The sequence below is a fragment of the Protopterus annectens genome, chromosome 17.part0 (genome assembly GCF_019279795.1).
Source record: "Protopterus annectens isolate FY-2018-M chromosome 17.part0, PAN1.0, whole genome shotgun sequence".
Lineage (NCBI taxonomy): Eukaryota > Metazoa > Chordata > Ceratodontiformes > Protopteridae > Protopterus > Protopterus annectens.
The window spans coordinates 317,426,444-317,439,867 of record NC_056751.1 but is presented as its reverse complement, the minus strand read 5'-3'; the positions used below and the strand labels follow the sequence as shown (position 1 = coordinate 317,439,867).

At 34.7% G+C, this 13,424-nt stretch overlaps 1 protein-coding gene across 1 annotated transcript in view; it reads left to right on the top strand.

The window, feature by feature from the left end:
- The window catches only part of SLC25A22 (solute carrier family 25 member 22), a 1,136,472-nt gene that overhangs the window by 979,956 nt on the left and 143,092 nt on the right, over positions 1-13,424 (top strand). The gene's annotated exons all lie outside the window — the stretch shown is intronic.

Here is a 13,424-nt window from a genome sequence, read left to right as displayed (position 1 = left end):
CATCCTCATAATACAGAGGGATAAAACTGGGTGGGGTTGGACGGCTAGACTTATAAAGGCCCTGGTGGTCATTAGCTAGTATATACCTATGAACCTATGGCTGGCATCAGAAAAATGTTGCTACCCTTCAAAGAATGTACTTGGTCACACCCCTTTTCAATCTTTCAAGATTCTTATCTCTGCAGTCATCTCAGCTTGTAGGAGCTGGTTCCTTTAAGTAAAGAATGTATGTATGTTTACCATAAAAGAATATCCAACAATTGAAAAAGTCAGGATATAAGTCCTGGCATATTATATTTTTTTTACCTTGTAATCTTAATTTATTTACCTGTAATCTTAATTGTTTACCTTGGAATTTTTCTCCTCGGGCCTCCGCTGAAAATGGACATGTATCCAGTTGGATTATCCCGGTCAACAAATGTAAAATAAAATAAAATAAAATATATACATATTTCAATCTTATAGCAACCAAAAATCTGGCTCCTAATGCCACTTTTAACATATTAACGTTATTCTGAGGAAGGCTACTCAGAGAATAGGAATGGCCTAGAAGGGCCTGTCTTTTAGATGCCATCTTATTAGAAAAGGATAAAATTATATCATTCCAAGGAGCAGTGGTGCATTTTATGTTAAAACAGAGTGAATGGCTAGCATATCCTTTAGTGCTTTGTAAGATATGGAAGGTTATCAAAAGTTTAATGTACTTTGAGCCCTCAGTGAGTACTGCTATAACTTATCTAAAGGGACAAATCTTGATAAACAGAGGTATTACAAAAAATACTCTTTCATTTCTTAAATTTATTTCTGCCTAAAGGATGCAGTCTTCACAATACCCAAGAGTTATTGGCAAACAATTAACAACTATAATGAGGTGAAACTGACCTCTTTGGGTAGAGACCAGCTTCTTATATCCCCAGCATTATCTACTACCTTAGCTATGCTGCATATCTTCTAATGGCTTATGCCACAAATTCACTTTTGTTTTTTGTTTTTTTTGCAATTGCAAGATTAGTCAACATGACTTTTTGATACTCATATCATTGCTAGCCATATTCATCAGATAGTATAAGGAACTGGAATACTTTATTATTATTTTTTTTAATTTATCCTTTGTTGACCAGAGTAGTCTTTTTAGGCTAGTGACCTGCTTTCAGAGGACACCTGAGTTGGTAGTTGTACTACTAGGTGAAGTTTCAGTAGGACACCAGGCAACTTCCCTTACACTTCAAAGTTGTTAGATTGTTCATTAGGGCTTCTACTGCAAAAAGAAGATGCCTAAGGGAAGAAGCAGCACGGAGGAGGAGGGAAAAGCTAGGTGGAAAATGAGGCTTTGGAGAAAAATTGAAAAAAAGATGAATGGTTCCTGTGTTGTTTATGTTACAAATGAGTAGAGTTTAGCTGTCTCTTTGGAGAAAAAAGTGAGTCTGTAGAAGTTGTGCAGATAACAGAATTGGCCTCATGAGGGCTTGCTGATGATCTGTTAAAAATAATTCAGCAGGATGATCCAAGTGAGATTTCTGTTCATGGAGTGAAATGGCTGATAACTTGTTTGGAAGTGCTGAGGATGTGGAAAAGGAACCAGCTAAAGTGGCAGCAAATTATGTAGCAGTAAAAACTTATGCAGCACTGAAGGAAAGTAAAAGAGGAAAGCAGCAGGATACTGAGAAAAGGGGTCTGGTTTTGTGGCAGCAGATAATGGACTAACTAAAACACATGCAGCAGTGAGAGAGGCAAGAAAGGAGAGCAGCAACAAACTAAGTAAAACTGGTTTTGAAAAGAAGAGAAGACCAACTGTGAGAATAAGAACAAAGAATTACACTGTAATAGATATTATTCATGGGATAATTTCTTAACTACTATGGGTTTTAAAGCTCAAGATATTTGCTCATTTATACATATTAGGACTAGCCTTTTAATGATTTGAAACTGATGGCATAAAGATAACATTTCTGGAACTGTGTAACAAGAAGAAGGACATTTATCTGTGGAATAATGTTTTTTTTTCCTGGTAATAACTTAAATATTAAAAAAATGTTACTTTGCAGTTTATAACTGTTGAACTGGAGGAAGACAATGTTAAAAAAGCATTCAGAGGCTGTGTGAAACTGTTGATAATATTGTGAAAGTTATAGATGAGAGAAACTTGTGGAGTGAAGGGTGGAGTGTGGAAAATCTTTTTAAATGTGAAAACATGGTAAAATACTTGCCAAGCGTTATTTTTATGGGTGGTCATAGAGAGACATTAAGATATACTGGCCAGCCTAAACCATGTTTCTTTTGCAAGGACTTTTCTCATTTAATTAATGGTTGTCACAAGATACAATGTAACCAGTGTGGAGGGAAAGGACATACTGCAAGAAGGTGTGTGTCTGAATGTAGGATGTGTGAAAAAAGGGTCACATTTGGATGGATTGTCAAGAACAAATAGTAAATAATGAAAAATGGGGGAAAGAGAAGAAAATATACACGAGGAAGGGCAGCAAAAGGCAGAGGAAGAGGGTGAACTAGGTGAAGAAGAACTGTAAAAGAAAAACAAAGTATGGAGGAGAAAAGGAGGAGAGAGAGAGTGCATACAAGAAGAGAGGTCAGGAGAAGGAATCGATATTAATAATAGAGGTCAGGAGAAGGGGTCGATATTAATAAATGAGGTCAGGAGAAGGGATTGATATTAATAATGGAGGTCAGGGGAAGGGATCGATATTAATAATAGAGGTCAGGGGAAGGGATTGATAGTAATACATTTTTTGAACTTCTAGCCAGTGAACAATCTGATTCTGAGGATTAAGGATTATTTGTACATAAACCCATAAAAATATTCAGTTGGAAATAGAGTAAAAATAAGAAAATAGCATAAAAATATTTCCCTTAAACTTAAAAAGATGGAAAAGCAACAATTTTAGGGTACTATCAGTAAATGGGAACAGTATTATTAACACTGTAAGAAAGAGGGATATTAGAATGGTGTGCTAAATTTGATGTGGATGTTATTCTTTTAGAGGATGTAGGATTCCTGACAGTGAAGAAGGACTGACAACAGAAACACTGTAGGAGGAAATATAACATAGAACTTGGAGGGTAGCCTAATGGTTAAGGTACTGATCAATGTAAAAGAAATCCAGGCCACCTTGTTGAGGTAAAAAACAGTCTTTATGATAAGCCAACAATTCCAAATATGAGCGCTTTTGTCTAAAACTAGACTTCATCAGATAAGATTGCTAATGGTTAAGGTGTTTGCCTTAAAAACACAAGTTACAGGGTTTGAGTCTTACAAGGGATAATTGGCTATGCTTAAATGGCTCACAAGGGCAGTTAGCCTATTACTAATCTATGAACCTATGAATTTACAAAGTGGACATTGTTCTGGAATGCCGGTGTTGTATAGCAAAGTAATGAAAATGCTAGATGTAACATTAGTAAGGATGGGAAGGTTAACTGTTGTAGATGTGAGGTGGAAAGATCATGTTTATAGAATTGTAGCATTATATGCATATATTACTAACGAGAAAAGAGATAATCTGTTTCACACAATATTAGACTATGTGGTTGGCAAAATGAGAATTATAATTGCAGAAGACTTCAACTGTGATTTAAGGGCAAAATGTGAAAAGAAACGGAAAGTTGTTAAAAAATACAGGAACTGATAACGTGGGGTAAATTAGCTGTTTGGAACAAAAGTCATTGGATTTATAGACTGGGGCACCTGCATCTGAAATTGATTATTTTGTATTATTTGAAGGCATGGCAGTAGCAGACTGTGATACAATTACGACAGGCTTTTCAAACCATTTAGCAGTATGAATGGAGGTGCTTGGAAGAAAGGGAGTATATAAAATAGAAAAGGAAATAAACAGTAAATGAGAAATTATGGGATGAAATTGGAGAGTGGAACTTTTGCAGTTATAGAAGGGACACATACCCATGAAGGACTTCTGTAAAACCTGGTCTTGAATGGTGGACTGAATTTAAACAGAAGTATAAAAAGTGTGTACTTACGTATTATTGCAACCAGGCTTTCTGGCCAGCACCTTATTTGTATTATTTATTCCTTCCATGCTCCACAGTGTATGCAGCCTAACGGTGGAGTAATCATGCAAACAAAATCCCTCTTAGCATAATATTAATCTGTTAAGTCGTGAAATTAATATCCAGACTACGTATTATTGCAACCACCTTAATTAGGATATTGACTCCTTCTTTTTCTCCACACTCTATGCTCCATGATCAAAATTAAAATCCACACAGCATATAATGGCCTTGTCTTTAGTAAATCTGATCACTCATTAAAAAAAATTTGTGCTAGTGTAATACCCAAGTAAAACTTTGACCCATACTTTCGTACACAAGGTTCTAGACTGCCTTCATGTCCCCCATCTTAGATTGTACCTTTAAGAAGTAAAAACATTTTTAAAATGCTCAAGGAACATTAATGTGGGAAGCATCCTTTTACACGATATTACTTACTACCATTATATAAATGACATACCGCCGGAAATGTGTGGTTGCGAAAATACAAATAACAGGCTAATGCAAAAGCATGGTTGCGATAATACGCAAGTACCAAAAAGTGTTTTTTCAATGACAGGATGATGTGAGAAATAAAGTACTGGAAAACTTAGAGAATAATACAAGAGTATTATGATAAGGAAAAATATATATGCAAGAAATCAAGAAAAAAAATAAGGCATTACTGTTTAGGCAGATATTTTATTTAAAAGGGAGAAGGGAGGAGGTTTCAGCATACTTGGGTAAAATAGTAATGGAGGATATTAATATAATGAGGGGAATGAAAAATGCAAAAAAGTGTGATAGTTTGTGTATATATTTATGTGTGTGTATGTATATATATATATATATATATATATATATATATATATATATATATATATATATATATATATATACATACATACATATATATATATATATATATATATATATATATATACATATATATATATATATATATATATATATATATATACATATATATATATATATATATATATATATATATACATACATATATATATATATATATATATATATATATATATATATACATACATATATATATATATATATATATATATATATATATACATACATACATATATATATATATATATATATATATATATATACATACATATATATATATATACACACACACACACACACACACACACACACACACACAGAGTGCTTTTTTGTAAACAAACAGGTGGTAGTATGCATATGTTGCATTTGGGTCACCCCCCCCCTTGCGCACGCACGCACACACACACACACACACACACACACACACACGCAGCCATTCCAGTGTCCCATTATTTGGCTATTTCTCCCCAGTTGCCATAAACACTGTTCAAAACTCTATGTGCATACTGCTTTCTGCTTTACTTCTACAATGATTACAGATATTTGGATTTAATTTAAAACTTTTATTTCAAATTTTCCAGCACAAACACTGATAGACATTTGCTAAACAAAGCAATACAGTCCCACAATGAAAACAGACTTAAGAGAAACTCACATTCATTGAAACAGCACTGAAACCCACATTCAAAGAAAATGCATCTGGCCAGTGGCAGATTAAGTTTACCTTTGAGCTGTTTTCAAATCATAGACCCCTTGCACACATTTTTAGGACCATGCAAAATTTCTTTGATTCGCCTTCCTGATTATATTAAATTATAATGTATAACAATTAAATGATATCCCTTGTATAATACACCACCACTTGTTAGAGCATGTTTTAAATTTATAGCCAGTAAACAAAGAAACAAAACATATGAACCAAATAATGCCAAAACTGCCCAATTCAGAAAATGTCAACCATAAAAGGCCACTCAAACTTCTGTCATTAGAGCCCACCAATATCAGTCAACATGCACAGTCTCTGCGGAAGTAAAAGTCATCTGAATAATTCCACATTAAAGAGATGTGACTGTAACCAATGAAAAGGTTGCTGCTATCAAAAAACTTTATATTTAAATATTTTATCTACAAATTCACTACCTGCTTCCCTTGAAGAATAAATTGCCTGTGTTACATTAAAAATGATAAGTTGGTAATATTGCAATAGGCAATGGATGGCAAATTAAAACAGGTTCATGGTTACTAGGCATCTTATCCCAAAGGAGGACACACTCAGGACCACAGCACCCCACCCTCTTAAAATCCAACACAGTATCAGCAATCCGTCTATATGCTGTGGGAATAGAACCCACAGACTTCTGCATCAAAACAAAAGTATGCTACCTGCTGTGCAACTAACACTGCTTTAAAACTCTAAACACACAACAGTGATACCATATGCTAAGCAAAACAGTTGCATATTTTGGGTAGATGATTCAGGCTCTTGTTTCCTGTAGCTAAGGTACAGGGCTTGAGCCTAAACAAATTACTAACCACCTGCTAACCCTAACTAGGGCATTTCACTGCCTCACACACACACACACACACACACACACACACACACACACACACACACACACACACACACACACCTCAACTTTTTAATGTAAGAAATCTGGACAAAGTCTAAAATAAATAGAAACAGATTATAAATATTTCTCTCATGAACTTAGAAAATTGCTAGAATAACAGGATTTGTGTTAATATGCATTTTTCTAAAGGATATGCAGTCTAGCCCTCAAATATCTGTCATTATTTATCAACTTCAGTCTTTTTATGAGGAAAAAACAAAAATATGGGGCAAAAATCTGGACATTCTGCAAAAAGCTGGGTAGTTGAGGGGTATGCTACCTCTCTTTTACACACACACACACACACACACACACACACACACACACACACACACACACACACACACACACACACCATACCTCTCAACCTTTTAGCGCAAGAAGTCTGGGCAAAGCCTGTCCTAATGGGGGGGAACAAAGATCCAAAACTAGGGATGCATTTTAAATATTGTTCTTCTAAATTTAGAAAGTTGCTATAATAACAGGATTTGTGTTAGAATGCATTTTCTAAATGATATGAAATCTGAAACTAAACTAAAATACATGCCATTAGTTAGTAACTTTAATCCTTAGATCATCCCGGTGCTTTCTCAAAAAAAAAGACAATTTTTATGAGCAACAGACCAAAAATATAAGGCAAAAATGGACATTCTATGAAAATCTGTACAGTTCTGAGGTATTTCACACACATACACCCCTACCTCCCTCTTAGACCTTCCCCCATACCTCTCAACCTTTTAGAGCAAGAAATCTGGACAAAGACACACATAATGAGGGGACAAATGTCCAAAATAGGGACACCTTTTAAATATTGTTTTTACAAACTTAGAAAGTTGATAGAACAACAAGTTTTGCATTAGTATGAACTTTCTGAAGGATATGATGTATAAAGCTCAAATGTTTGCCATTATTTGCTGTCCTAATCCTCAATGACTTGCCAGGGATTGCCAGAAAAACACAGTTTTATGAGAAACAGACCACAGATGTGAGACTAAAATCTTGACATTCTGCGAAAATCTGGACATTTCACTCACTCCCACACACACACACACACACACACACACACACACACACACACACAGATCTACCAACTTCTTATACACAAAAACACACACAGACCTATCATGTACCAAGCTATGCAGACTGTAAGTACTGGATAATATAGACTGGAGTGACTTGTTTTTGTTTAAGTTGTGGGGCAACTTATTTCTATTTCAGTTACATTCACCATGTATTACGAAGTTGTTTTAATGAAAACCGGGATGACTAGGTGATATTCCTCAGCAGGCTTGACTGGTGTTGATTATGGAAGTGCAGAGTATGGAATTCACATACTGTTCTTTCCTTAAGCATGTCTCTAAATATAAATCTTTTATTAGTTTAAATTAAATACACAATCCTGTGTACCATAATACAATCACAGAACATTCTTAGTACACTTTTATTTATGTTGCTTGAATATTTAAATATTTTAAATCAATGCAATTTAGAGATAAAAGCAAATCACAGTATAATTGACTTGTCATGTCTACAATATGTAATAAGTAGTAATTAAAATGAATTATTAAATGTAAAATCAGATCTCATAATTGGATACAAAACACTGTCCTGAATAGCTAAAACTTTAGGAATTTCTTAAAGGAGACCTGCAAGTTGCACACCCAAATCAGGGATTGTTGCATTCCTAAATCAGAAAAGTAGGTGATTCTAGAGAGATTCAGACCAAGACATTTCCAGATGAGTACTCAGAGTAACCAGCTGTAATTCATCTAAGAGTGCAATTGCCCTTGTCAGGGAATGCACTACCAGCAGCATTTATACAGAAGCAGAACCCAGGCTGTATAGGTCTCGTAAGCACAAGAATCTTTAAGAGAAATCTGGCAGTGACTGGTAGCCATTGCAGTCCTGCAGCAAAGCCACTGGTTGCCTTGGCTAACAGGCTTCCAGTGGAATTATTTGTTCATCACAGTGATACCAGATCCCATCTGACAAAGCAGAAGTTAAGGATGCTGCAGTAGTCTAGGCATGATGACATCCATGCCTAGATCACAATCACAAGGTCTGGTAATAAAATATGGCTCTAGATCCAGGCAGTACAGTATTTCCACAACAACAAAAAGAATCTTGTATTTAAAAACTTGCACATTTTAACAATAATGTCTACAAACAATGAAGTAAGAAGTGATACCGTGACAGCTTTTATTACTGCAATGACACATCAATGTGTGACCATTGTAGCAGACAGAATATCAAACATGTCCAGTTCAGTTAAAATCCACAACAGCAATAACTTTAAAAACAACCCTATCTACCACTACTTCATCCAAATAGGTAACTTTTACCTTAGAATATGCACCTGTTATCAGCACCAAAGCAGAAAAAACACATTTATTTACCCACCTCTACAACTTAGATACAAAACTAACTACGTGACCTAGGTGAATACACTCAAAATTAAATACTGCTTCTCTGCACAGGTGACATTGAAACTAAACCAGAACCAGTACTGCCAAGCTGCCAATGGCATCAGCAAACCCCATAGAATGTCTTCCAGTAACAAAAGGAATAAAAATGTTCCACACAGATGTTTGCAGCATATGTTGTATGCTGAATTTCAAGCAAGGATCAGTCACCTAATGCCACATTTGTAGAAGTTATAAAAATATGGCTATAGCCATACATACAAAACAAGGACTTTGCCTTTCCAGATTATACCATTTATATAAAAGACCACAGCTCAAAATGAACAAGGAGTTCCTTCTACTCATATACAGTAGTGTAAGCTCTTAACTTCATCCAAAACAGCTGCCAACAATTAATGGAAGGAAATCTGTACTAATGACTATAACCATTGGTGACATCGAGCATGTACACTAAGTTGTATCTGCTTGAAACCATATAAAACATCATTGTTCCTAACAAAAGTTCTACACTGGTTTCATGTCAACTGTGTCAATGAACTATATATTTTGTAAGACTTTGGTATTTTTGTAATGCTAACATAAAAGACAACCTTGATTATGAAATTCGCTCTTTTGGATTCATGCAACTTATTACTACCCCAACATGAGAAAATCCTACAAAAAGAAAAAAAGAAACACACACACGCACACACAAAATATACTTAACTTCATCTTTACAAAGCATCCACATAACTACATATGCAGTTACGTCCTGCTAAAATGACTCTGCGATCATAACCCTTTCTACACATCACCAGATAGCAGTGTCAGAACTGTAACTATAAGGAACCTGAACACATTCATATTTCAAAATATAGGCCAAATTTTTTATTCCTAAGTCACAGAAAAGACCATTGACAAATCTCTTTGAATACTGAATAACCGTGTTAGGATTGAAAATGCATCAAATGGAAGCATCAAAGCCAAAAGCTCAATATGACCTTGGATAAGCAAGACCAGGGAATATATGAAAATGAATATAATGACTACAAAGCCACAAATCATATAAAATCACTAAATAAGTACAAAGAAGCCATAAATAAATGTCTCATCTATATCAAGCCAGCAAAAGAAGAATAGTTTACAACTTTGGAAAACAATGAGCAGTATAAACCCAACTGTTTTTGGAAAGTAATCAATAAAGGTTATCAGGCCAAAAATGGATTTTAATAAAAATCCACTGAATTTCCCATCACAGTAGAATCTGGCAATGCCAACTGCTAAAAATCTATCATCACAAAATACTCATATCTCCAACAGTAACACATTAACAAGACAGCAAACTAGCCAACTTAAACATCAGAACAAAGAATCTATATAGCTAGAAATTATGGTACATACATTGAATTTCAACCAGTAAATGCAAATAAGTAGGAAAACGACTAAATAAAACAAGTTAATATTGATCAGCATCTATGAATCATTTTATCCCAGATATATAAAAACAGAAAAAAATGTCTACTTACTCAGCATACCCCTTAATTATACCTACTTCTACACACACACACACACACACACACACACACACACACACACACACACACACACACACACACACACACACATTCCACGCTCGCGGACCAGGAAGATGTAAATGGTCAGTCGCACATTGCACAGACCCAGAAGGTCTTCTGCGTCTGTGCGACCCAAAGCAAAAGGCATTTTTAAAGAAGAACACCCTTAAAATAGAATGTTTTTTTTTTTTTAAAGAAACAGGGCAGCAGAGGTGCCGGTATGCCATACTGGTGTGTACCAGCCCAAAAATAGCCCTATATATGCTTGTTGATATATAAATATATAGTTTGTAAATATGGAAATAATGCTTTTTATGTTGTGTAAAATAAAGAACCCTACTCTTTTGGTTACGAGAGGAAATGTTTTTGCTGCTGTACTTCCTGCTTCTTTTCCTGGTGTGGAGGCCAATAGGAAAAGCAGTGCAATAATGGAAGGAGAAAAGTTGGTGATAGCACTGTGGTTCTGTCAGTTGGACAGAAAACTGTTGAATAGCGAGTGGATAGTACAAATAATCAGTATCTAGCTGAGTTTATCCCTCAAGATTTTGAAGAAGTTGTTGTAACTAAAATTGCTTCTGGATTATTGCCTGATGAAAAATTGTTGGTTTATTGAACAAAGGTTATCCTGGAGAAGGAGGCTGAGCTTTCTGGTCTAATATGATGGAAAAGGTTTTTGAAATGGAAAGTGAGTTAGGCAGAAAATAAACCAGTTCTGAGTTGAATGGACATAAGGTTACAGGTAGGATGTAATCTGGAAAATTGCTTATTTAGTTGGAAGAACAAAAGGTACTATAAACTTTATTAAAAAAAATGTTTGTTGTCTGGATATGAAAAAAAAAGAAAGAAAAAATGATAGATATTTTGTGGAGGAATAATTTAGTGTTTCCTTTGGATTTTTAAGCCAGACAATAGATCCTGGATTAATTTTGGAAAAAAGACATTTTGTGACTTAACATTTGTGACTGAAGACTTAATGGATTTTTTTTGTTTAATTGTGAAAAAAAAGACTATTAAATGTGGAATGAATTTATGTTTTTTTGGGCAAGGAACTCAATTAAAAAGTGTTTGTTCAATTCTAGCACTGATGAAGGTAATTTAAAAGATTTAAAAAATATTTTTAATTTATGTGTTCAGTTTCTAATGTTGTGAAAGTTAAAGATAAAAAGGGCATTTGGATTGGGGGTAGGAAGTAGATGTTACTTTAAAATATGAAAACGATGTGATAAAACATTTACCAAGTGATGGGAATAGAGGAACAATTAGGCATATGGGCAGCTGAAAACATTTTTTTGTGCGTTTTTCAATCATCTGATAAATTAATGCACACAAATAATATGTAATCAATGCATGGGAAAAGGTCATATGATGAATAAGTGAAAATAAGTAAGGGTTTGGGTAATGTGAAAATTGGAGGAGTGTATTTTTCATTGAATTAAGTATCCTTGTTAGGGATACAATTTGGGGAAAATTATGTAGTTATGAGGCAATGGGAGGATTTGATAAAAAAGATTTTAAATGGGTGTTATGAAAACAAGAAGAAAGAGTATGTGAGAATTATGGAAGAATAATGATGTTGGTGTATAGGTATGTATAGATATGTACCTGTAAATATGTATATTTTGTAAATGTGTAAAGAATGTTTAGTTTTGTTTATGTTCTTTTCGATAGGTGCCATGGGATCTTTTACATTCACCTGAGCTACCACCAACTCAAGCAGATGGGACCACGGGTTTAACATCTTATCTGAATGATGGCACACTTAAGAGTGCAGCAGCATCCTAATGTTACACTGAAGTGGTTGCAATTTAAAAATGAATCCAAACACCTGGAATGAGAGTAGAACTCCCAGCATTCTGGTATTCTAGCACCAAAGGCAAGTATGCTACTTGTTAAGCCACTGACAGTACAACTAAGAATCTTGTCCTAAACTCAGGCCACTCTAGAAGGAGGTTGAGAAGGCTTGCCAAATTATAGGTGTGAAGAATCTGATGTTCTTCATTTGATCACTGCTGGAGGAGACTTAGCTGTATGGATTATATCCTGCTTAAGGATTGGACAACCAGACCACTTCCAAAGCTTAAGGTCATGTTCCACTCTCCCAAACCACTAAACAGCTAGAGCAGAGCTGAAGAAAAAGAATGGTTTGTGTGCCAGGCCCTTCAGAACTTTCCTGCCACCAATGAGCACTTCTCTTGTGGGTTTTCAAAGATTAACGGTCATCTAAGTCTTCCCCATTACTGAGCATTTAAGTTCCTTCTAGGGGAAAAAAAGCTTTCACATTTTAATTTTATGGCAGAAAGTGAAATTTTTCTGAAAAACTATTACTTTTCTGCTAGGAAAAACGTCTTCTTATAGACTGTCACATGACTTTTATTTACTTTTTACTTTTCATGAAAAAAGTTGTTGAAACTTACTTAAAAATGCTTTTTCCTTTATACAAGTTGTTTTATTTTAGTAAGTAAAACTTTATACAGAATGTGTTTATTGTATAGCAATTCACTGAAGTATTATTGTATCTAGTCTGGACTACAATGCATTGCACTACTATTAATATCATAACACTTACTGTCAGGTGTGTATTTAGTATTAGCCGGGGGGGGGGGGGTTGTAGCACTTTCACTACAACTGAAATAATTCAGCTTGACTTATCTAGATGCTTAGAAATTTCTAGGTACTTCTTAATGGAGACATGTCAAACTGTTTTCTCTGCTTATGCACATTTGATATTTAGTTTTTGTCATTAAGAGGATAAGAACAACAGATAACCACTGTTCCCAAATAATTAGCTAGTGTATCATGTTAAAGTTGTATGTAGGTACACTAGATTTAAGCCCAGACTCAAATTTTTCCCTTCATTGTTACCTGTATGTCAGCTTTACTGTGTTTTAGAACAATGTAATAAGTTGTTTTAATACTGATTCATGTTCAGAATATTTTAACAAGAATATGATAGAACTATA